At 40.8% G+C, this 26,301-nt stretch overlaps 1 long non-coding RNA gene across 3 annotated transcripts in view; it reads right to left on the bottom strand.

Moving 5' to 3' along the window:
- The window catches only part of LOC132233616 (uncharacterized), a 433,774-nt gene that overhangs the window by 385,220 nt on the left and 22,253 nt on the right, over positions 1-26,301 (bottom strand). The window contains exon 1 of one of the 3 annotated variants that reach the window (XR_009452674.1): positions 8,615-8,746. The exons of 1 other annotated variant lie outside the window; for it this stretch is intronic. This is a non-coding gene — a long non-coding RNA (uncharacterized LOC132233616). Of the gene's footprint in view, positions 1-8,614; positions 8,747-26,301 lie in introns of those variants that run through there. One more of the 3 variants, XR_009452676.1, reaches the window with a different exon arrangement.

Raw genomic sequence — 26,301 nt, 5'->3', positions numbered from 1 at the left:
AGGGAGATTAAATATCTTGCCCAGAATAACTCAGCTATTAAGAGGCAGAGCTGAGATTTGAATCCAAGCCATCTAGCTCCAGACAACATTTTTTTTAAATACTACACTATGCCAAGTCATTACCCTGAAAATATATGTAGGGTGCCTTATTTCTAAGACCTAAACATAATAAGATATAGGTAAAACCTCTACTAAATATAATCCTATCTAATAAAAGAGAAAAATGGTAATTGGCGTACGACGATACCCTTTTCATTGGCTAATCAGGGCTATATGCAAATTAACTGCCAACTATGATTGGCAGTTAACTGCCAACTAAGATTGGCAGTTAACTGCCAACAAGATGGCGGTTAATTTGCATATGTAGGCACAATGCAGGGAGGCGAAAGGGAAAGCAGGAAGAAGCCCCCTGCCACTGACAGTGATCGGAAACCCAGGGGGGGGCTAAGAGCTGGGGGGCAGGGCAAAGGCGGCCCCAGGGCCGCCTTTGCCCTGCCCCCCAGCCATGATCGGAGAATCAGGTGCCTTTGCCGCCCTGGCCAGTGATAGCAGGAAGTAGGGGTGGAGCCAGCGATGGGAGCTGGGCACGGTCGAAGCTGGCAGTCCCGGGAGCTAGGGGTCCCTTGCCTGGGCCTAAAGCGAAGCCCACGATCGCGGGGCCGCTGCAGCTGCGGGTCCCCACTGCCCGAGCCGGACGCCTAGGCCAGAGGCATTAGGCCTGGGCAGGGGCGGAGCCTGCAACTGTGGGGAGCTGGGGGTCCCCTGCCCAGGCCTGACACCTCTGCCAGAGGCCTCAGGCCTGGTCAAGGGGCCGATCTGGTGATAGGTGATCGGAGGGTGATGAGGGTCAACTCCTCTGGCCGAGGCATCAGGCCTGGATGGGGGGCTGAGCCGGGGATTGGGGGGATATGATGGTCCCCTTTCCCAGGCCTGAAGCCTGGGTCAGAGGTGTCAGGCTTGGGCGGGGGGTAGAGCCAGCGATCAGAGGGAGATGGGGGTCCCCTGCCCAGGCATGATTCCTGGGCCAGAGTCCTAAGGCCTGGGTGGGGGCCAGAGCCAGTGATCAGGGGGAGATGGGGGTCCCCTGTCCAAGCCTGACACCTCTGGCGGAGGCGTCAGGCCTGGGCAAGGGGCCGATCAGGCGATCGGAGGGTGATGGGGGTCAACGCCTGAGGGCTCCCAGTATGTGAGAGGGGGCAGGCTGGGCTGAGGGACACTCCCCCCCCCACACACACACACACACACACACCCAGTGCACGAATTTTGTGCACCGGGCCCCTAGTGTAATATAATCTTCAGAGTCTAATGATTGAGACATGTCAGCGTTTTTCAATGCCTCGGAGTAAAGACCATGTTTATTATCTTTGTTCAGTTCCACCAAAATATTGAGACAGTTTGGATAGTAGTTTAAGGAGATTTTGTTGTTTTCAGGATTGCATTTAAAATTGTTTTGTAATGATCCAAGGAAATAAACAAATAAAGTTATGGGAAAATTCTTTTTAGGCACTTCTAGTTCAGTCAGAAAAATACTGAAAATGTGAAATGACTTAGTCCTTCTATTTCTTAGGTCAAGCTATGAAAATTAAAACAGATTTTTGTTAGTTGTCTTTATTTCTTAAATAGATTAATTATAAATTTGGGTTACATGGAAGGAAAATAATGTGGTTGTTAAAATAACTGAGGTTATTACTGGCTTATCACCCAACAAAAATATTTGACCCTAATATATCCAGAGTGAAGGACTAAAATCATTTTATGTTTTACTAAAAGAAAATTAAAAGTTTATGGAGAGATTTTTTTAATAGCAATTATCTGAAAAATATTGTTGGTTACTGAGTAGGCATTTGTGTTCTTTTTTATTTGTGATATGAATATTTTTGCTAATCTCTGGAAGTTCATAGTGGAGAGAAATCATTCAGCCTCTACAAAATAGAGACGCTATGAACCAAGCTTATATTAGTTCCACTTTTTACTCAACTCTGTGCAAGAAACAGTTCTCCCAAAGCTATGCATTCCTCACAGCAGTTATTCCCAACAATCAGCATTCACTGCAAAACGTACAAATACTCGAGGAACTTGGAGGAGCAGATAAATTTTGAACAGTCATTTTATCTTTGTTGCCAGTTTTTCATTTTCTTCCTACTGTTTTCTAAAACCACAAAGCAAGGGATGCAAATACCTGACATAGAAGAGAATGGACTAGGTGGGAAGAGAAAAACATCCCATTACCACTTTCTTTGTTATAGGATATAAATATTAAATCAATAGTAATTTCTATAATCATAGTTTTCAGTTATATTGTAATAGCCTTGGAAGCTTATTAAGAATTTAAAAGTAAAATCATATTCCTAATTTCTTCTAGATGGCAAAGATTATAACTTTTACTTAGTGGTTACAAGGCCTAGACTCTATGTAAACATATTAGAGAACAGGAAAAAAGGAAATGAAGGAAAGGGAAGAGAAAAAAAGGATAAAACGAAAAGGAAAGAAAAGAAAAAAGGTATGGCAGAAATTGGTTGGTTAATCACCAAACTAACTTTCTATTTTTCCCAGACACAAACAGGACTATCTGCCCTAGGCTCCTCTCAACTTGATGGGGCCATGTGACCAAACTGGCCAAAAGAATGTAAGCAATCCTCTACATGTTTCCCTCTTTGCCAAAGTGCAAGGGCCTGGGGACTGGTGGCAATGAGGTGATGACAAGAAAACCACTTGAATGAGAGGAATGTACCCATCAAGCATATCCATTTTAGTAAATTGGCACAGCCACTATGGAAAACAGTATAGAGGACCCTAAAAAAATTAAAAATAGAACTACCATGTGACCCAACAATCCAACTTCTGGGTATTTATGTGAAGGAAATAAAATCACTATCTTGAGATACATCTGTAACCCATGTTCATTGCAGTGTTCTTCACAATGGCCAAGACATGGAAACAACCTAAGTTTTCATCAATAGATGAGTGGATAAAGAAAATGTCAGACATACACACACAGAGACACACACACACACAGTGTTATATTAATCAGACAGAAAGAAATCCTGCCATTGTGACAACATGGGTGAAATTTGATGGCATTATGCTAAGTGAAATAAGTCACACAGAGGGGAAATAATACTGTGTGAACTCACTTGTAAGCTGAACCCATAGAAATAGAGAATAGAATGGTGGTTGCCAGGGGTCAGAAGTTGAGGAAAAAGGAGAGATGTTGGTCAAAAAGTACAAACTTTCAGTTATAAGTTATAGCAATCTAATGTACAGAATAGTGAATATCAATATAAAAAGACGTAATATGCAAATTGACCATCACACTCTCACAAGATGACTGCCTACAACCAAGCCGGCAGGGGGTTAGTGAGGCATGACCAAACGACTGAACAGCAGGCTGTGTGGGGCAACCAGGCTGGCGGGGGGGCCATGAGGGGTGACCAGGCTAGCATGGGGGGGTGCAGTTGGGAGTGATTAGGCTGGCATGGGGGGCAGTGAGGGGCAACTAGGCCAGTGGGGGGGGGGACAGTTGGGGGCGATCAGGCCAGCAGGGGGGGCAGTAAGGGGTGACCAGGCTGGGGGGGAGGAGAGTTAGGAGCTACCAAGCCAGCAGGGAGGGGGGCAGTTGGGAGCTTCCAGGCCAGCGGGGAAGAGGGAGGGCAGTTAGAGGTTATCAGGCTAGCACGCAGAGGCAGTGAGGGGTGATCAGGCTGGCAGGTGGGGGCAGTTAGGGGCAACCAGGCAGGCAGGCAAGTGAGCTAATAGGAGCCAGTGGTCCAGGATTGTGAGAGTGATGTCCAACTGCCGGGTTAGGCCCGATTGGGCCTAACCCGGCAGTTGGACATCCCCTGAGGGGTTCTGGATTGGAGAGGGTGCAGGCTGGGCTGAGGGGACCCCCCCCCCCCGCATGAATTTTGTGCACTGGGCCTCTAATAGTTAATAATAATGTATTATATACTTGAAAGTTACTAAGAGAGCAAATCTTAAATATTCTCAGCACAAAGAGAGAGACAGACACTATGTGATGATATGACATAGGTGCTAATTAACAATATGGTGGCAATAAATTTGTACTATATAAGTGTATTATCAACATGTTGTACATCTTAAACTTATACAATGTTATATGTCAATTATATCTCAATAAAGCTTGGGGAAATAATAAAATTAAAAAGCATTTTTCCACTACAATTTTACATTACTGAAGAGTGCTCTTACACAGTCACCAAAGACACAACAAAGTCTGGACAATGGTCCTAGGAGGCCATATTCAAGCTGTATTACAAATGAAATTCCTTCATTTCTACAAAGTTCCCTCGTGAATTGCTGGGTGGGAGAGGATCCATTTCATTTATTTTGTTTTGCTTATTGTGCCTTCCACATTTATGATTTCATCTACAAAGAAAAAAAAAGTACTACAGGTGGTAGAACTTCTTCCAACTAACCAATAGTACTGTTAGGAAATAAAATCCTAACAACAGTGTCCTCAAGAAGCTGGAATGTAGGACACAGCTGTGACCAATATTCCAAAAAGCATGATGGTCTTCGGAAGAAGAACCGGTTAAAAATTAGGGATTCACAACTGCTGACTGAACTCTGAATCATTCACAAAGTCATTTTGACTTTTCTTGTTCTTCCTCAGATGAAAAGTCCTAAGGATAAGTATCACCTTAAAGCCCATGTGATTATTCCACTAGTGAAATTTAATTGAGCCAAGACAGAAATAAAAAAAATCTAAGAACAGCCCATTCGGCATGGCTCAATGGTTAAGCATCAACCTATGAATCAGGAGGTCACAGTTGGATTCCTGGTCAGGGTATATGCCCAGATTTTGGGCTCGGGGCCCAGAGAAGGCATACAGGAGGCAGCCGATCAATAATTCTCTCTCATCATTGATGTTTCTATCTCTCCCTCTCCCTTCCTCTCTGAAATCAATAAAAATATTTTTTAATCTAAGAACATCTGTCAGTCTGAATTTTTTAATTCATTTTTTCCTGTTAGAAAACTATATGTCCTAAAGCTTTGCTATTAACAACTCTAAATGTAGACTGTGAAGGAATGCTTATCTGACTCTCGGCTCAGTGCTATATCTCACTGTAAAGAAAGTCATGGCACAAGCTTAACCGACAAGAAAATCCATCCTGTCTGGGGGAGGCAGACATAGCTTAGAAAGTTAATCAAACTAATCAGGAAGAAACATACCGGATATTTTTCATTTTAAAAATTGATAATTTATACTTTTATTAATACGTTGGAAATACTTATTATAAGTAACATTTATATGACACTTAGTTTAATAAATATGTCTTTACATACGATACCACATTTACTTGCCACGGTCACCCCACTGGTATTTTTAATAGTTAAGTAATAGACAGATAAGGACTGAGGCTCTAACGGCCTTTATAACTTTTCAAGATCAAAAGTGAAAACTTACTTTGCTTTAAAAAGTATTTATCCATTACTTGAAACATACACTTAGAAGTAAAGGAAGCTAACTAGTGCTCTGAGCTTCTATAGCAATAATAGTGTATTACTTGTACAGTACATTACAATGTACAAAGAATTAAAATGTTCTTTCATAAGCACTCTCACAATATGCTTCTGATCACTGATACAGTAAAATACCAGAACAGTATCATTATTTTCATTTTATAGATATAGAAACTGAGGCTTACAAAAATTTAATAACCTAAGCATAATCTCACTAACCAAGATTAATTCACTAAGTCATTGTGCTTTTTGAAATTGGAAATTTAAGGGACACAATTTTGGCTAGTGATTAATACAACAGGAACTTATATCACCTGCATACACTATATAATTAAAATAGAATAATTAATTATTTTCAAATTAAATGAAAGCTCCTCCTCCACCATTGGGTATTGTCAAACTTCCCAGAAGAGGAAACTAAAATAGCTAAAGCATTTGTGGTGTTGTGTGGGGGTGTGGGGATTGTTTCATTTGTTTTGCTCCATTTTTAAAACATGCTCAAGGTAGGCTGGCAAGTCTTTTGAAAATGTCAACTAGAAATAATTAAATTGGGAGGCAAGATTAAGCAATAAGATTAGTCCGTTATATATAACGCTGGGGGGGAAAATGTCAGAGAAGAAAGAGTAAGTTTTTCCAAAAGCAAAATTCACCAAATAAAACACTGGAAAATGTAATTCAATCAAGAAATAATATTTTTTTTCAATTTGGATTTATGTCATTGCTTTAGTAGGTAGTGTTAATAGTTTCCAAATGCCAATGTGTATTCATGAACACTTTGCAAGTTCATGATGTAATACATTCCTTTTTGGATACATCTTATGTCAAATCCATCTGTCTAAGGCAGATATGCATAGTTTTACAGAATTTTATCTGCAAAAGAACTTCCACAGTCAGACAAAAATGGCATTACAAAATAAAGAGGTGTAGAGAAAGGGAAGATCAGCTGTTCTGAAGATATCTCCTTCTCCCTCAGTGCCTTGCCCACAGCTTTGTGTCCACTGATCACCTGGCACCCCTCCAGTCTTGCTTTTCTTGAAATCCTGCCCATTCACAAGAAAGAGATGTGATCCTGGGATCTCAGGGACACCTAAAAAGATGAAGGTCCTGGAGGAAGTACCAGGGCTAAATCTTAATATTTCTAGTATATATCCACCAGAATTTCCCTGAGCCCTAAACACCTTCTAAACACCTTCTGAATTCAATGGGCAGCTTATTAAAGTTTGATCATGAAACATTGTCATTTTTATTTGATGCATCTCAATAAGAGCCCAAGTGAGTTAATATAAAGACAGAAGATAGGAAAGGGGAAAAGGGAAGAAAAATACACAAATTCCACCAGAAGAAGAGCAGCCCGGTTAGAAGTCAGAAGCTAGTTCAGGTAAAGAGCTTCCACCCCCACCACTTCTTACTCTGATGGGCCTCGAACCACCTTGAGGGATGCGATTTTATTCCTTTTATAAATGCACCACTTTCTTCCACTAATACAGTTAGGAATGTAGAACAACGAGTGAATCAACTATGACTATTAGTATCTATGGCTATGGAAACTCAATAAATGAACCCGTTTTTCTACCTCAATGAAAGACTCAGGCCGTTTCTTCATAAAGTAAATGTGTTTCCTCAAAGAATATATCAGAATTACTTTTCTTGAAAACTATTTTACATACATTTGGTTGATACAAATTCTGTTGGTTATTTTTCTTTCCTTTTATAAGTTTTATCCATGGATGTGACCTATAACAGGGTCATATTTTTATTTTATATTTTTAACAGCAGAACTTTGCATTTCCAGTATGATCTAACCATAAAATTTTGCAAAACCACAACTAATATTTCTCTCCTACCGGCTAAATTATGTCAGTCATTTAAATATATGGAACCAAATATAAACTACTCTTGAGTATATAAATAATATTTTATAGGAATTGGCAAGTAATTACAATTGCTATTAGAAGTTTATATTTGCCACAGGAACCTGTGATTTTAAAAAACTGTTCAAATGATTTATGCATGAGGCTTATACATAGCAGAAATGTATTCATTTGTATTTACGGGTCTAAAGATAAAAAAAATGACAGAAAAGGCAAATTGGTAAACAATCCCAAATTATAAGAAATTACCTAGCTTTGTGCTGTAGTAAAAAAGTATAAAAATTATTTGGAAGGAAGGAAAATTATTTCTAAGCACTAACTTTATAAACAAAAGCCCTATTTTTTTTAATGATAGAAGAAATCAATGTTTTTAAGTAAAAACTGAACTGCTTACACTAACCAGTCATACTCAGTATTAATTCTATCCCACAGTGTATGCTACAGAAGGTAATAAAATGCTGATGTTTTCTAGTTTCTCATTTCAATCTTCTCCAGCTTTATCTTAAGCCTTGTTAGCAACAGAAGTCGCCCCAACAATTACACGAACCTAACAACGGCTTCCCTGGGATAATTTGATCTGCTGCAACCACAAATTCCAGTCCACATACTTTCTTCTATTATGGTTGTGTCTGTGTGTGTTTAATACACTTCTTATAAGGCTTTTAAAAATGAGCTAGTAGTTTCTCATTCAGCTCTCTGCCACGTTAACAGTTTTATACATGTAAAAATTACCTAGTTATTTATACAGAATATCTTAATTCAGCTTCAGAGGACAGCGAAGAAAAGTATCGTTGCCATCATTATACATTTCTCCTTTTTTGGCGCTTTCACGGCTGTGTACCTGCGCCCCAAAATGATCATTCGCTGCTCCCTCTCAGTATTCACCGGTGGGGACAGAAAATCTTGAAACTTGCCTGACTCAAGTGTTCCCAGCCATTGCCCAGACACCAGAAGCCTGCTTTCCTCTGCTCATGTTGGAGCTTTATCACTTAACTGACCCCATAAAACACACAGGGCTACAACACACTGAACAGCCTCCTTCAAAATGCAGCCTGATTGTGATTCATGGCAAAAAGCTGGAATAGCCCTGCCAGGTCGTAGACGCATTAAGATAAATTGCATTGAATGTGATACATATAAAACAGCACCTTGAAAATGAATCATCTGCTAATTCAGTATTTTCTAATTACAATCACTCCCTCTCAGGGCATGTAATTAATTTACTGAGTTTAAAAAAAAAAAAAGTCAGGATTACTCACACAGTCTTGAAGATGCAATGTCAGCTATTTAGGACAGAAACATCCAAGGCCGTGTTAGAACTCAATTACCACTACATAGGCGTTAAAGCAGGAACTGCAGGCCTCTGGACTACGGCAACTATAGGACTCGTGCTGCTCGTACGCTGGGCTATAATTTATGAAACTGAGCCCCAGATCCAGCCAATCATTTAGCTCCTCATAACAAGTCTAACTGGCTCTGGAAAGCTGAAAGGGCTGCACTAGAACAACAAAGATGAGATAGTCCACACAATAATCTGCTTATCTGGAATCACTTTCCCTCACAAGGGCCAGAGAAAAATCACAGCGCCATTGTCTGAGGGCAGGACAGCTGACCTGAGAAAATGCGACTACACCTGGAGCAAGACCTTTTCTGGCTTGGCAATCCCAGTGGAGCCAGCATTAAAGGACCGAGCTGCCCCTGGAAACCGAAGGGCAATGACAGCCGCAAAAACCTCAGGTAATCTTCATCTTTTTATTTGTAGCAGGAGTAATGCTGAGTCAAATTATATGCAGGAAGCCACTGGGGCAACTAGGTATGCTTCGATTTTATTTTCTCTTTTTCCATTCTAATCGTTTGTCGGATCATTTGTTATTAAGCATGAGTCCAGGGAGGCTTAGGGTACCTGAAATGAACTTGAAACCGAAAGGATCATTTGAGGAGGAAAAGAGATCGTTTTCCAGAGCAGTCTGAGAGCTGTCGCTTCAGATGTGCACCCTTCTCACCCAAATACAGAAACAAGGAAAAAGGGGCTGAAGCAGGGAGAGAAAAGGCGTTTCATGAGAACAGTTAAATGCTTTTCGTATCTGAAAGGAAATAACTATGCTCAAAGTGTACATTGGGAAGATAGGTTAATGCCCAGCTCCCCTGGCCCTTGGAACCTAGACCACACAAGAATGTACCACGTGGGATTGGTGGGGGAGAGAATGACATAAAAAGTTGACAGAGCCCCTGGGGGCCCGGGGTTTTGGTTTGTTTTGTTGGCAATAGTTTATACTTCCCATTATATTTTAAAGTATTACATATACCAACTACTGCTGTTATACCAAAGTTCCAAATTTGTAGTTATTAAAGGAAAACATTTTTAAGTTAAAAGAGGTGACAAAAATAGAAAAGCGCACACACACACACACACACACACACACACAATGGAACTGACATACACGTAACCCCAGCACCACACCCTTAGGTACTTGACATACTTTACCCAATAGCAAATCCTTTCAAATCCTCAGCAAATAGTCTTTCTTCAACAAATTTTATAGCAAGTGTAACATTAGCAACAAAAAAAATCTGTGTAATAAACCTCTTAATGACTAAATCAATCATTATACTTTCAAAGTGACAACAGAACCTTCCCAATATTCAAATCGTGTCAGTTTTATCTGCTCTCAGCGGAAGAAGCAGGGAAGGAAAATTTGCTTTGTTCAGTGATGAAATATAAACAACTGTAACAGAAGAGACATTTATGCACCTTTTGTTTGCTGTTGACAATTGACTGTATCCAACTTGAGATTTGACACCAAAAAGAAAAACATAGCAGCACACAGGGAACAGAAGAAGCAATCCATCAACAATTCCCCCAAGATATGTTCTCTGAATTGTCCAGTGTGTGACTAGCAAGGGAAGAATATTTCTGCTCTGTTTCTACTACCTTTTATTTAATTAAACCTTTGTTCATTTGACAGTGCTGTTGTCTACAGTGACTATGTGAGAACCGAAACTTCTGAGGAAGCCAGGGTGTTAAAATTGTTGTTCCCTTTACTCAAAGATAATATGGATTATCTAGCCTGAAATGGAAAACAAACCCTTAAGGTAATATTGCCATTGAATTCTCAACACATCCAACTCCCCCTTTCTCATTCCCTTAATAAAATTTCATTAAAATCCCCTCGAACTCCTGTGTTTGAATCTCCACTTGTCGGCAGACCAAGGCCAAGAATACTTGAAGACCTTTAAGTCATTTCACATGTATTGTTGTCCAGAAACTTCCCATAGGAACCACCTCCCAAACACTTGAAGGCAACCACTTCACCACCCAAGGCAGCGGCCTGCAACCAGCCAGCAAGTGCTTGGGTGAGAGCTTTCACGGCTCCTGGGCAGTCTCAGCGCTAACAGGCAGCTGACTTACAGGCCGACCTCTGGCCCCTGCGCCCTGACAAACACTGTTTCGATGGACTCAACTTCAAGCTGTTCACTCAAAACACATTCGTGATCAAAGCTTTTTAAATGATTAGCACTGCCTTCCCCTCCTAGAATCATAATAATCGTGATAGACTGAGACATGTTACTGCTCCTTGGCAATTGGGGGGAATCTAGATTATTTCATACCCGGAGCTGTCACATAGCAGAGAAAACCTCACACTGAAAACAAGGAAATGATGTCTCAGTATGATCCATCTTGAGCTGCTTAGATTTGTTTTCAATGCCTTATTAAAAACAACGCAACGGAGGAGGAAACTAAAAAAACATACATATCACAGTGTAATCTTTCGCCTTAAGTTGTTAAAGCCAATATGAGAGTCTGCTTATAGCAGGCATCACTGTCCATTCAGCAGGGCTTGTGTGAGCAGATTCTAGCTAGAGAGACTACCTCCTGCCATCGGCACCAATTAATATGTGTTGGTTATTGCATCAGGCACTGTCTAAGAAGCTCTTGGTATGCAAGAGGCATCCAAACAGCTGAATTCAGTTTTCAGTCGTTTCCTTGATCTCAGACTCACAGACAAAAATTAAGATGACCCCGATAAAAGAAAAGTAGCTCAGGAATGCAAGCGCTTTTCCGACAAGAACTATCAGCAAATCTCAAGTATTAGAACAGCTACGGTTGACTGAAAAGTGTCTAGAAACCTGGGCCATGCTAATCTGTCTGGCCCTGCAGTTTATGTAGCGAAAGGAGTCACTCCTGAGAAAAGTGTAAGAATCGTTCCGACCTACCTTGTTAGTGCGTCTGAGATTGCTAGGGTATTAACTCCGTTCCAGGTGACGTGGCTAAATAGCCCCATTATTTTCACAATGCTGGACTCGGCCTAAGGAACCCTGCACCTCGGGACCAGTATGCTGGTGGGGAACTGCTGACAATCCCAATGCTGACACTTGGAGCCAGCATTGTATGGTTTAAACCGAAAGAGAAATAGTTGCTTATAAAAATGTCAGCAAGGCCTGCCTCACTTTAACAAAGCCAAAATATTTTTTTTCATTCAAGTTAAAAGGCATAGGAGTCTGTGGTCACTGTAGGGGTTACGTTACGCTTATGTTCTTGGTTGAGATCAAGCACTTTATCTGGGCACATAGACCTCAAATTCAGATTTGCTTTCAGTATATGCGGGGGGGCGGGGGGGGTTGTGTTTTGTTGTTTTTTAATTCGGTCTCTCCTAAGAACATGAATTTCTTTTAAAAATACCAGTAATGCATTTGACAAGATTCTAAAACATATATGATACTTAAAATTAGCATAAACCGGCATCATTCTGCACTTATTTTTTTCAGTTAAAATTCTTCTAGTTAATGAGACCTGAACCGAAGGATCAATTTTTCTATGACCTTACTCTTTTACAAATTTTCTCAAAACCCATACAACATATACATAACATGTGCCAAAACTGGCTATTATTTATATTTGGTAATAAAAAATTCTAATATTTGAGGTTAAAGCCACCTTTAACAGTGTGTAAACATTATAACATGGAGTTGAGAGCATAAACTCTAAATCAGACTGTCTGGGTTCAAATCCCAGCTCTGATCCTTAACTGTGGACTTTGAGCAAGTTACTTAAGAGCTCTATGCCTGTTTCCTCATATGTAAAATAGTGCCACACACAGTAATTACCTCCTGGGACTGATGGGAAAACTAAATGGGCAATGCATGCTTAGAACTGAGCCTATTACATGGTGAGTACTCATTAAGAGAAAACTGTCATTATTATTATTATTATTATTATTATTATTATTATTATGTTTAATCTCATTTCAATAAATATACATAATATCCAAAATGAAGATGAATTACTGAACAGCTGGATATGATGAAATATATCTCATTTCAGGTAATATCTATAAGTAAGATTTTGTCTTAAGGCCTATGAGATATCAGCTCAAGGAGGTGTATCAGTCACTGTTACTTGTCAGTCTTCTGCCCAGTTATCACTTGGCACTTTCAACCCTGCCCTGCATTCAGTGTGTCACGCACAGACTCTAACCTAGGACATGACACAGAAGGGGGTAATTGTAGTAGGCATGATTCATGTGGTAGTTGGTACAAAGTTCAGGCAAGTTTAAAGATTTCCTGCATGAAAGCAAAAAAATAATGGAAGCCATTAATCTTCAGTCATGGTACCCTAACCAAAAAAGATTAAAAAAAAAAAGAGTTACCTATTATAAACAGCTGTGCTCATTTTCCAAATTCTTGAACCATGTCTGCAATTCATGCTGACTTTTCAGCTAAAATATGAGAGAATCCTGAGACTAATTATCTCCTTTCCTCCCTGTGATGGGGATTTCTCAGAGCAGGAGAATATTAACTGAGACTTCAACCTACTCACTGAGAACGTGCAGAGAAAAACAGTCAGCTTGGTGAGGGAACAGCCGCCCCAGGGAAGGTCTATGGACTTCCACACACACATATTCATTCATTCATTTACCCATGAATGTCTTACCCCTTATCTCCCATCAGCCACACCTAATGGTTTATATAGTTCCTGAGGGAGCCCACGCTCTCTCACAGCCGTGTTTCTGGAGAAGCACTCCTCCATTTGTCTACTCTTCCCCCGTACCCACCATTAAGACCAAGGAAAATTCTCTCCTTCACAGTGAACCCTTTCCTCCCCACCATCTCTCCATGGAAGGTAGTTATTCCCTGTTGGGTAAATTATTGAATTAGTAACACTTACCACATGAATTAGCACTCAACGACAAATAACCAGTTGGAAAATTGGAAGACATTTTCAGGTTAGCAAAAATGCTTTAAAAATTAAATTTGGCACACTTTTTGCAAGATCCCAAATGAAATCAAATATTGAGGTTTAATAGCTCTTAGACTCTGCTAGCTAGAGAATCATCTGTGGTCTTTTTTCTTTTTTAATCCTCACCCTAGACATATTATTGATTTTTATTTTATTTTTTAAAATTATGTTTTTATTGATTTTAGAGAGAGAGGAAGGAAGCAGAAGAGAGAGAGAAAGAGAGAGAGAGAAAGAGAAACATTGTGGGCTGCCTCCTGCAAACACCCCCTACTGGGGATTAAACCCACAACCCGGGCATGAGCCCAGATGGGGAATTGAACCAGTGATCTTTTGGAACATGGAACAATGCTCAACCAACTGACCCACAACAGTCAGAGTTGTTTATTTATTTTTAGAGAGAGAGGAAGGGAGAGAGGGAGAAAGAGGAAGAGAAAGAGAAAGAGAGAGAGAGAGAGAGAGAGAGAGAGAGAGAGAGAGAGAGAGAAAGAGAAACATCTATGTGAGAGAGAAACATTGATTGGTTGCCTCCTCTATATGCCCCGACCAATGATCCAAACCGCAGCCTAGGTATGAGCTCTTACAGAGAATTGAACCCACAACCTTTAGGTGTAAGGGACTACTCTCCAACTACCCAGGCCTGTGACTAAGGGGGCAGTCGCTTGGCATTGAATATCACCAAAGGGGAGGAGGATGGGATGGGTTAGAGAATTTTAGAAAGCAGCGTGTTGGAGGGTTACCTTCACAATTGTGACACGGGTCCAGTTGGTTGCTAGCTCCTCTCCCACTTCACCTCTGCCTCCCCCTGAGAAAAAAATAGTTACCCTATGTTCCCCAACTTCTGCCACCAAAGGGCCTGTCTTCCCCTCCCATCACATGAATCCTTTTGTGTGCCAACCCCCAGGCAGGCTGGTTAAACCAATCTGTGCCAATATGACTAAATATTCCTGTTATCTTTCAAGTGGCACCTCATTTTAACAGGAACTTTCTATAAATAGAGCTGAACCAAAAAAATAACCACATGGAATAACTTAGGCCCCTTGGAACATGACAACAAAGAGAGGCAGGAGCCACACCAGCATATCAGCCACCTTCTCCTACCAGGAGAGGCCAGCTCTACATGCGCAGCCCTGGGCCAAGGAGAATGCTAAGTTTTCACTCCTCCACACAAGGCCACTACATATGGTTGGTCAGCGCACAACCTGTACAACCAACCACTCATACCAGCCTGCCCTCGATGGTCCATGAGTCTTCCCTCTCTACAGCAAGAGCACAGCCACCACCAACCAAGGGAAGATTTCTCACTTATTGAACCCTCCTACCATAGAGGTAAATACTTGGTACCCCAAAAACAAGTTGGCTATGGAGCCACATTTGTAATCACCGGCAACTAAAAGAGGCAGAGGTTGCTCCCTGCCTCACAGTCCATAGGATTTTGTTTTCCTTTCTTTCTGCCATAGGATTTAAGCACAAACCAGAGGAGTGGAAAGACAGCAGGTTGCAGTTGAGACCTATGTGCAATATAAAATAATGCAGTAACTCTTGAACTTGATGTGCATCAGGATTATTAAAGCTGCTTGTGAAAATGGCAGGTCCCTGACTCCTACCACCGGATGCTGATTCTGTAGGTCTAATGAAGCCTAGAAGTCTGCATTTTATTGGCACCCCTTTTATTTTAAAGCCAGTTATGCATGATTACTCCTTGAGAAACATCAAGACAGTGCGTGCAAAACACTTAACTCAAAGCCTGGCACATTACAAGTGTTCGATACTTGCTAGCTATAATTACTAAGAATCAGTAACCATCCCAACGTCATATCCTCTACTTAGACTTGACCTTTTGCTAAGTGCAAATTGCACATGGGTGTGGCAGTATGATAGGAAGCCAGGAGCTGGTTTAGTGCAAGGAAAGAGAAATGAAAAGAGGAATGCAGGATAAAGACAGCCTAATTTATGTCCTTCTAATGATCCATGAGCCTTTGGTGAGAACTCTGAGCCCGAATTACCACCCCCCTTCCACACATCAACAGCTCCTATAAAGTAGGAGGATTTGAAATAACTGCAAATGGACCAGAAATGTTCAAAATAAAAACACTCAAAATATTGGCAATTTCATTTTTCTGCCTCAGGCACCAAAAGCAATACAAGGTTATTTGTTTTGTGGGTAAAGCAGGCCCCAAGTAATAATAAGAGAGTTTTTTGAATGGCTGAGTCCACCAACATGAGCATAATATAGAAGCAAATCCCAAACCTGATTGGCTGCTGTGCTACTGTGAGTCTTGGCTATTTTCCTCTGCTAATGATGCAGGCCCTCCACAGGTGGCTGGAGCTCACAGTGTCTCCTTACCCCAGGGATCCTGCCTCACAATAAATAGGACAGGCCCTCCAGGAAATCTTCTGTTTAATTTGCATGCTCCTGAGGATAGGACAAGGCTCTGTTGTTTAAGAGCACACATAACAAAAGCTTTGTTCTTTCAAACCAAGAGGGAAACTGTAGATCTATCCAAAATCACTTGGTTTTAAACTGTGTAAGGATGACAAGAACGAAATATTATTTTAGGCTGCCCGACAGCATCAGTCACTCAATCTCCTCTCCTGGCTTCAGAAAACAATGACTCAATATGGCCCTTTTCTGACAGGCTGCAGCCTTAGGAAAATACTTTCCTGCGTTTAAATCAATGGAAGCTATTCACAGCCCACTTAAGCTTTCTCTCTTTGAAGCGTGGGCATAGGAACACAGCTGTTTGTATTCATATAATGAAAAGAAAATAGAAACTGTGAATGATTAAAAAAAAAATCAAAGTATTTTTTTTACTCCATCCCAGGTGCTTGACATGTGTTTTATTGCTTGATTTCCTCAGTGACCTCTAAAAGGTTGATTTTATTACCCCCATTTTTACCAAGTATAAGAGAGGTTAAATACGCTTCCCTAAGGACACAGAGTTGAAAAGTGACAGAGCTGTAAATTAAACAAGAAAGAAAGTAAAAGTAGCCTGAAATCCTACATGTTAAGATTTACATGAAGCTCTGGCTGGTGTGGCTCAGTCGGTTGGAGCTAGTTTCGTACACCAAAAGGCGGTGTGTTTGATTCCTGATTAGGGGCTCATGCCCGGTTGTAGGTTCAATCCCTGGTTGGGGCATGTATGGGAGGCAACCGATCGATGTTTCGCTCTCACATACATGTTTCTCTCTCTCTCTCTCTCCAAAATCAATCAAAACATATTTTTTAAAGATTTAAATGAAAAATCTCCCATATTTCTATTAACATAGTCTTATATAAATGTGATCATTTTTTTTCGTAGTCTGCTTTGTATCACTAAATATTTCTCCACATCATATATATGTAAAGTTCATTTTTATTGACTACACAGGATTTCTTAGAAGATATTTATCATAACTGACCATGCCAGTCCTTTATTGAAGATCACTGAAGTTATTTCTAGTTTTCCTATGAATATGCTTTGCAAACATATTTATACATGCATGTAGTTATCTCCTGAGGGTAAGTCCTCGGCTGAAAGTTGCAGAGATTATGCATTTTACATTTCAGTACATCTCACCCAACTGCCTTTTAAAAGGTTAGATCAGGTAAGCTACATGATGTGCTCATTTCTTCACTCTCACAGGCACACAAGGTTTAAGCAACCATTTACATTTCTGCCAAAATAATAGGGAGAAATGATAGCATTGTTGTTTTTATCTCCATTTATTTCATCATTAGGGAAATTAGACATCTTTCCCTATGTGTTGGCTGTTTGCAATTCTTCCAGAAATTAATTATCCCTATTATTTTTCTGCTTTTCTATTAGAATCTGACTCCAAAATTCATTGCAAATGCTTTCTCCTGCCTCTCGCTCTTTTCTCATGATCTGTACTGATATATCGGAGACTTTGATCTCTAGCCAAGAAAAGTTTGGCAACAGATTGCCAGGGTGATTACTCAAGTTCCATAAAACATGTTCCAAGAAGAAAAACTAACTAGTCTAAAGAACAGAAAGCCATAAACTTCTCCTCGGTTGTCTGCCTCGAAATAGGTCATCCCCTGACTTTATCAGCAGTTGTTTATCTTATAAGAAACAATAATCCATTCAAACTCAACCTTCTTCTTTTGCAAAGAGAAATTTAGACAATGGAAGAGGGACCAAGAACAGTTTGGAGAAACATCCTCAGAACCAGGGGCTGCCATGGAGGGAGGACCCTCACACACACACATCTCCATGTCCCGGGCAGTGGCAGACCACAGACTCATAGATTGTTTGTGCTGAGACCCAGGTGAGAGATGCCCTCACTCCACGGAAACGGAGGCCCACAGACATAACATGACTTGGCTGAAACCAATTGGCAAATGGCAGTCCCTTGACTCCCCGAGCGGAGCTCATTCCACTAGAGCAGTGGTCGGCAAGCTGCGGCCCCTTGAGTGTGGCTCTTCCACAACATAACATGTGTGGGTGCGCACGTACAGTGCCATTGAAACTTCATGGCCACACTCAAGGGGCCAAAGAGCCGCATGTGGCTCGCGAGCCATGGTTTGCTGACCACTGCACTAGAGGACAGTAACCAGAAGTAAAACAGCCCCAATTGAGTCCCCAGAGCTTAAAACACTAATTCTGCCTCCCACAGTTCCCAGATCATGTTAAAAGGTATTATGACAAGAGTACCAATGTGCAGAGCAGCCTGGACCACATGCTTGGCCAGCGTCTTGGCTGCTAGGGTTGGGCAGCATTCTGACTGGCTGTGGCCAGGGGGCAAAGGGGATGATGTTAGGCTTCCCTCTTGCTTCTGCGCTCAAGAAAGAATATGACAAAACCAACAGCAAAACAGGGCTGTTGTCTAGCCTTTGTGGTAGCCAGCTTTTTTTTCTCTTTCTTATGAAAATCATGTGTTAGCTTAGTTGGTTCACTCCTATCTGTTCAGTTTCAGTCAAATCCAGTCTCTGAAGCAAAGTAAACCAAGCCTGGCCAGGTGGTGGTCCTGTGCTCCCTGAAGGACTTCGGCCTTATCCCAACAAAGCCCCAAATGTGGCCAAAATGTCTGATAGGCAAACTGGACAAGGGCCGCCCTATCCCATCTCACCTGCAGAAAACTGCATGGGCCAGTGGCCTCACATTCATTCCACGGAGATGACCAAAGACAAGCAGCTAGCCAGCTAGCCAGTGGCATTAGCATCCTCTCTGTAGAGCTCACACTGGTCTTACCAAGCCTAAATAAAGACTATAGTATTCCACCCAAGATAGATCTTCGGTAAGGCCTAGAAAGGCAGTCTCCTCCAACTTTTCTCAATTCAAAAGCATTTTTCTTGACTCTTTAGACATCATGTGGTCTAACAAAATAAATAGTTCACATTGAGACTTAAAGTACAACTGGATAAACAGATTTGGGAAAATGACCTAGGATTCAATAGTGATGACTGATTTGTGCCAGGAGATGCACATTATACTATTTAATTCCCACAACAATGTTCCAAGGAAGCGGTTGCGGGCTGGGGGGGGTTGGGGGGGGGGTTAATCTGCACTTGTTATATAAGGAAACAGTAAGGAACAGCTCATTTCTGGACCCAACTGATACTACTACAGAATTTCATGAACTTTCATTGTGACTTTGAGCAGCTCTTCCAAAAGAATGGAGGAGGCTGTTTCAAATGCTAAGCTGTCTTGAAGGTTCATTCCTGGCTGCTGGGCCAACTGCCTCCCCTCAGCTTCCAGCCAGGAAAAAAAATAAATGATAAATGATTTCATGCTGTTGGCTCTCTTTGGGAATAGGATGTTTCCCATGAATAAACAAACAAACAAACAATTCTTTCCAAAATTTAGTGCTTGTTTTAGGAGAGTTGTGTGGATTCCCAGTCACCTTCACACAGGAAGTCTGATACTCCTGAATGGAGGAGAGACTCAAGTAAATGTTGGCAACCTTTGAGTCATTAAAGAGTCATCCACAAAAAAACAGATGGGGGAACTTATGTTGGACCAGAACATTTGTGAAGACATGAATTTTTCAGCAGAGTTTTGCTGATCCCTATAGTATATTTCTCTCATCTCGTTTCAAGTGTCTTATCAACTCACACGGTTCCTGGGGTCTTCATTTGCTGGCTCTGAAGATTGAACTACATGCAATCAGATTTTGTTTCTGAAACACTCACTCAGTTTAGATTAACAAATTTGTTTCTATTCCTTTTTCTCCAAAAAGGATAAAAAAAAATACATAATACCAAAATGGAAGTGACACCATTTGGGAATATTTAAGTTTTACTTATAATGCAGCTTACACAATGCAAGGTTCAGAAAGATACCCAATTCTACAGGTCATCCAAAATGATATCTGACTTGGTACTAAGCACCTACAAGGAACTCAATAAATGCATGTTAACTAATTTATATTCATCAGGATAATAACAGTAATAATAAAATACATTTACAAGGAACGTTGTTATTTTTTTTAATACTTTCACAAAAACATCATTTTAAATGAACCTCAAAATCTCATGGAGGACTGAGAAGGGACTTGGTGAACATACATATGAAGGTTTGCATCCCAGTATTGCCACTTGTTAAATGTGTGGCCTTGGGCAGGTAATTGACAAGATCTGAGCCTTAGCTTTCTCAATTGTAAAACCTGAATGATAACTATTCTTTCTTGAAGAGATGAGAGATTTAAAGATAACATATGCCACAGGCACAGTAGAGTATCTGACACATGTCAGGCATTTAGAAATGGAAATTATTTTTATTATAAAGCAGGACAGATTGAAGTATCCCCTCTTAGAGTTGAAGCAACTGAGGCTGAAAGAGATCTAATGATCTGACCCATTACTACAGCTGCTAAGTGCCAGAGCTAGGAGCAGGACCCAGGTTTCCAACCTGCCAAAGGAAAGTGTTCTCTGCTCTATTTCAAAGCTAGACGGGTGAAAAGTAGAAATATTGCCAAAACAGGGGTGCTGATCTTTGAATCTTGAAAATAGTTGGCCCTTGCTTTCTGCAGCAAATAAGGCATTTAAAATAAAATTCTGACTCTTGGAAGCAGATTTAATTCAGGGGAATCTCACTTCTCATTTAAATATAGGCAAAACATTCCTGATGAGTTTCATCTTTACCATCACTTGCGTCTTTCTTCCAACCTGCTTTCAAAATTTCACTAATCCCCCCCCCAAAAAAAATAGCTACAGGAGTATATTATAATGGAATGCAGCAGAGTCTGAGATCTAAAGTGCAAAGCAGGTGCTGGAATGATATCAAATAAAAGCATACCCTGGGGAAAGTCTGGTTAAAGGAAATATCTGAAATGACTACAGACAAACAATATTTTTGTCATACTCATTTGGGACATCTTCTGAATCCTAGAGTCCAGATGTTGGGGTTTGATTTGGAAAACTGTAACTTAAATGATTGGTATGTCCACAAAATGAACTCAAATAGAGTCCCAGATGTGGTTTTAATCAAGAAGAGCTATGACCATACCAAATGTTAGCATCGTAGAAACTGGAAACTGAAAGAGCTTGCAAGAGATACAGAAATCATGGATACAGATGATGAAAGGCAATACCAAGATTTCCTTGAAGATATTGAAGAAGATGAAGCAATTAGAAAAAAATTGTAAACATTTACAGAGATTCAACCATTACAGACGATGAAGGAGCACCTCGAATGAGTCTGGCTGAGATGCTTGAAGCCCTTCACATTTCTCAAGACACTAATGGTGCAGAAGGTGAACTGATGATGACATGAGATCATGTTGTAGATCAGTGATGGCGAACCTATAACACGCGTGTCAGAGGTGACATGCGAACTCATTTTTTTGGTTGATTTTTCTTTGTTAAATGGCATTTAAATATATAAAATAAATATCAAAAATATAAGTATTTGTTTTACTATGGTTGCAAATATCAAAAAATTTCTATATGTGACACGACACCAGAGTTAAGTTAGGGTTTTTCAAAATGCTGACATGCCGAGCTCAAAAGGTTCGCCATCACTGTTGTAGATGGTTGCACATCTGTAGGCACAGGATGTTGGACACAATAACCTTTTTTATTCCATCTATGCCTCCATATTCAGAGAGGAGAAATTTAGTTTCAAACCTGAATAAATATGACTATTTTGATTGCTCATTCAAAACAAATTTTTCATTAATCCTGACATTTTGATATGGGTCACCTGCCCTTCAACTAATGCATATAATTTCTGAACAAAACCAACCCAAAAGTAAGAGAAGTTTGCCACCTCACGAATGCTGCTGGAGGTCACCCTGTTTAAATGTCATTTACAGTATGCAGCTTATCCCTCCAAAGCAGGAATAAAGGTCCCTTTAAGACCTGGTGGGGCCTCAGACATGTGACAAGCAGAACTTTTTTACCTGCACTTTTTCAGTTCTAGAATGTGGTTGGGATGTCTTCTCCTTGGAACTTCTTTATAATATAAGTTACTACATTCAGCTTTATTGATAATAACTTGAGACCTACCGCCTCAGGTTCAGAAATTTTCACAGAACCTTACAATAAGAACAAAAATCAATGGTGCTTTCTGCAGCAAGCCTAAATGAGCTTCTGTAAAATCACTGAAATAAGCTACTAATGTTCATTATCGCTCACAACTCCATATCTTTTTGATGATGTAGATAGAATGTCTGTACCAATAGCCACACTAGTATCAACATAAACCCTAGAGAATGAAAACAGGGAGAAAGAGTTAGAAAACCCAGGACACTCCCTCCCCCACTACCTGGTAGAAAACAAGTGAACACAGGCCGTGCTCTATAGACAGCATACTCTACTTGTTAAAAGAACACCGATGTTGTAAATATATATTTAACACTGCACAGGGTATAATCCAGCCAACAACTGTTCCAAGTTGTTAGCAAATTCTCCTTCTATTTCTTTATTCTTGGCTTTATTTTATTTGCCTTTCTCTTATACTTTTGCTTTCCTTTTCTCTACATTGCTTTAGTATTTCTATTATTTATTTCTATTCCTGGGCTTATTTCTATTCCTTCCTTTGTCCCTCTGTTCTTTATTATATGAAAGTACTTTCAGAAGAATCAAGTGCTAAAGAAATGAAAAGTTGTTTTATCATAATTACTCTTATCATCTTTATTAGTTATGTCAAGACATTAAATGTCATTTGCATTCTCACCACTGTATCTATATCTTGTTCCTCTAGTTTTTATCTTGTCTGGTCTTTACAGATTTTCAGAATATGGCACATAAACATTAATAATAGGAGCAAAGCCCAGCTGGGTGTAGCTCAGAGGTTGAGAGTCGATCCAAGAACCAAGAGGTTGCTGGTTCGATTCCTGGTCAGGGCATATGCCCAGGTTGCAGGCTCCATCCCCAGTGGGGGGCGTGCAGGAGGCAGTCAATCAATGATTCTCACTCATTATTGATGTTTCTATCTCTCTTTCCCTCTCCCTTCCTCTCTGACATCAATAAAAAATATATATTTTTAAAAAAATAATAATAATAATAGGAGCAAAGTTGAATATCTTTCTGGTAACTATTTTTTTCTTCATCTGGAAGCATCCAGTGAGTTAGGCAACATTCGTTAGGCACAGTCTGCAGACACAATCATTATACCATAACTCTAGAGGAAATTCCAAAGATAAGAAAGACATGTTACTTGACCTTCGCAAGCTTAGAGCCAGTCAGAGTGACAAGCCACACAATGAGAAACTCGAGGGGGCATCTATAAGATGTATGGATAACCTGAGTTCAAACAGAGGAGCAAGTTTGAGTTAGCCAGGTAAAGGCAACCATGTAAAGTTTTGTGAAGGTGAATGTCAAAAGGGAAAAGAAAGGGATGAGAAACCTAGGGGGTAAAGGGTATTCTGTCTGACCCACCAATGTTATTAAATACATTTCTATAGCCTTTTGCAGTCTCCTAGGGATATCCAGTTTTCTGATGCTTTTCCTGTTTCTGTTCTGAATACTTATCAAAAGCTGCTTTAGAACTTAGGAAAGTTCTAATATGTCTTACTTTATACAGTTTCTTGTTCTGGGGTGTGTGTGTGTGTGTGTGTGTGTGTGTGTGTGTGTGTGTGTGTGTGTTTACTTCCATTATCTTGCATATTGCTTTTGAATAACCACAGCCTGCTTCCCTAGTTCTTTCAAGTTTTTCAGGTATTTTTCGGTATTTATTTTTAGCATGACATGTAAAAGCCAACTTTTTTTTTAAAGCAGTCCATGGCATCTGCTGTTTTAGGTATGAAGTGTAGCCCAGCAGCCTGGAGGCATTTTGCCAGCCCTCACCAAGGCTCTAGATTGCCCCTTAGTTTTGTTCTCTCTGCAAAAAAGATCAAGTTACAGAACAGCCTCCTCCACACTGAAACGGGGACGCCACACCTAATGATCTCAGTTCAGCCTGAATCTGTTAGACAGCTGATCAGCGCACTCCAAGCCTGGAATGAAACTGTTTCCGCCATCTTTTCCAACAGGCTGCACCTTCTTTTTCAAATTTATTGGACATTAAAGTCGATGCAGTGACTTTTACTTGAAAATTAAAATTCATCCTGGTAAGAAAATAAAAAGGGGTAGGAGGGAATGCTTTTAAATGAGAAGGCAGACTTCCCATACTACAAGAGCTTGTCCCTAACTGTGTTCTTTTTGTTTGTTTGTTTGTTTGTTTGTTTGTTTGTTTGTTAATCCTCACCCAGGGATATTTTTCCATTGATTTTTAGAGAGAGAGAAGGAAGGGAGGGAGAGGGAAACGTCAATGTGAGAGAGACACATCAATTGGTTGCCTCCCACTCGTGCCTCAACCAAGTTCAAACCCACAACCCTTCGTCCAAGGGCCGACACTTTATCCACTGAGCCAAACCGGCTATGGCCATAACTGTGTTCTTGATACAGGGTTTGAAACATGGGCTGCCAACAGGAGACCTCCCCTACCCCAGCCCTCCCCAACAAAAGCATGAAAAGCATCACCTGTCTACTTGTAGGAAACGTGCATTTTATTCCAAAATAAAGGATGTAATGTCAAATTCAACTGTCTGAATGGAATATAAATTTTACATTTGCACAAGAGTGTGCTTGATGGATCATCCCTGCACCTAGCCCTTCTTATAAAGGGGTATTGATAACTGGGAGGAGAAACATGGAAGAAAGGGCTATAAGACGGGAGACTGAGGCAGCAGGGAAAACAATCAACTTTCTCACATTACTTGCGAAGGCTAATCATGCATAGCGAGGACCACTTATGGCATTAGCATTATTCATCACCCTCCACTCTCAACAGGAATCTTGTGCAACGCGCATGCTGTTTCCAATCAAGTAATTTAATAAAAATCCAAGCTTGGAGCCCGTCAGAGTGACAAGCCACACAATGAGAAACTTGAGGGGACATCTTGTGCCTCTGGGTTTTTTAATAAATGACATTGGGCAAAGCATCCGTCTCACTGGCTCTCCACTTCTCTACCCAGCTCGGTCTGTGGAAGGAGAATGGAGAGCTCTCAGCCCCAGGAGGCGCACCAAGGCACATTTCCCTCCACTCGGAGACACTGAACTGAGCACGCTGTGATACAGCCACGGGTGTTTGCACGCTGCCAGCCAGTGGCACATTCCCCTGGTTCTTTTCATCATAGGCTTGATTTATCAGGCAAATGTTCAAGGCTCAATGCTAATGGATCTACCCTGGAGCAAACGTCAAAGCCAGACCTTAGATTATAGAAATAAAATAAGCATAGCACTTCAGTGACAAATACCTACTTTGAATTCCGATGTACATGTAGAAATGTTCATCCTATAAATCCTAGCCTTGATTTTTGACTTGATTGTAAAGTCTTCCCGTTTGGTCTTTTGCTCCTTCCTTGAGAAGTCATTTTAATTCAGTCCTGCATTCACACATACATCCACCGAGTTCCACCATCCTGTCTAATATGTGTATCTCTTTGCTAGTTGTCAGGCTTCGGGAGAGGCTGACAGTCGCCCCGCCTGGCTCTGAAACAGCCTGGCAGCAGCTGGAGAGCCCACAGAGCCAATCCAGTTTGCATCATCTTCATCAGAGCTTTCAAATATGGACGCCAGGCTGCTGGTAGCAGAGTGGATCAGGCATCCCCTCCTCCGCATACAGTCTGAGCCCAGGTGTCAAGCTCCGAAAGGTCTCTAAGTGGAGATAGGCCAGCATTACTCAAGGAAATACCACTGCTCCACACCTGGAAGAACAGAACATGCATTCACACACATGCACATACTCACACATATATGCACACACACTCATGCACACCTGTATACATACACATACACACTTGCCCCTGATATAGCGAGGAAATTGTTGTGAACCCACCCCCACTCCCCCACCCGCCGCCAAATAAAATAATTTAAATTCACACAAAAGTACTACCAAGGATCTGAGGTTTGGAAGAGGCTGTTCCATAAAGGCTTCTCCTACCTTCCAAAATAGCAAACCAGAGTAAAGAGACAAGGAAGAATGAAGGAGAGGGGGTGACTCTCTGAAAATGAATAGTGCACATCCTATCCCTAACAGCTAAGAGGCGGGAAAGGCTAACGGTGCCAAAGAGAAGCAGGCAGGATTTAATTTAAAAATAATTAAAAGATCAGTGAAAGAACAAAGGACAAAGGAGAGGAGAGAGGCCATGGTTGGCAAGGGGGCTGAGTACACAGGTTTACGCTGAAATGATATCATAGGAAGAAAAGGGGCCAGTAACTGAACAAGTGTCAAATTTTGCATTTTACCTTTCAGCCAAAACAAGTGATGAGACATTTTAAAA

Source organism: Myotis daubentonii, chromosome 4 (genome assembly GCF_963259705.1).
Source record: "Myotis daubentonii chromosome 4, mMyoDau2.1, whole genome shotgun sequence".
Lineage (NCBI taxonomy): Eukaryota > Metazoa > Chordata > Mammalia > Chiroptera > Vespertilionidae > Myotis > Myotis daubentonii.
Note: the sequence above shows the minus strand (reverse complement) of the source record. Positions and strands in the feature narration are given on the sequence as shown.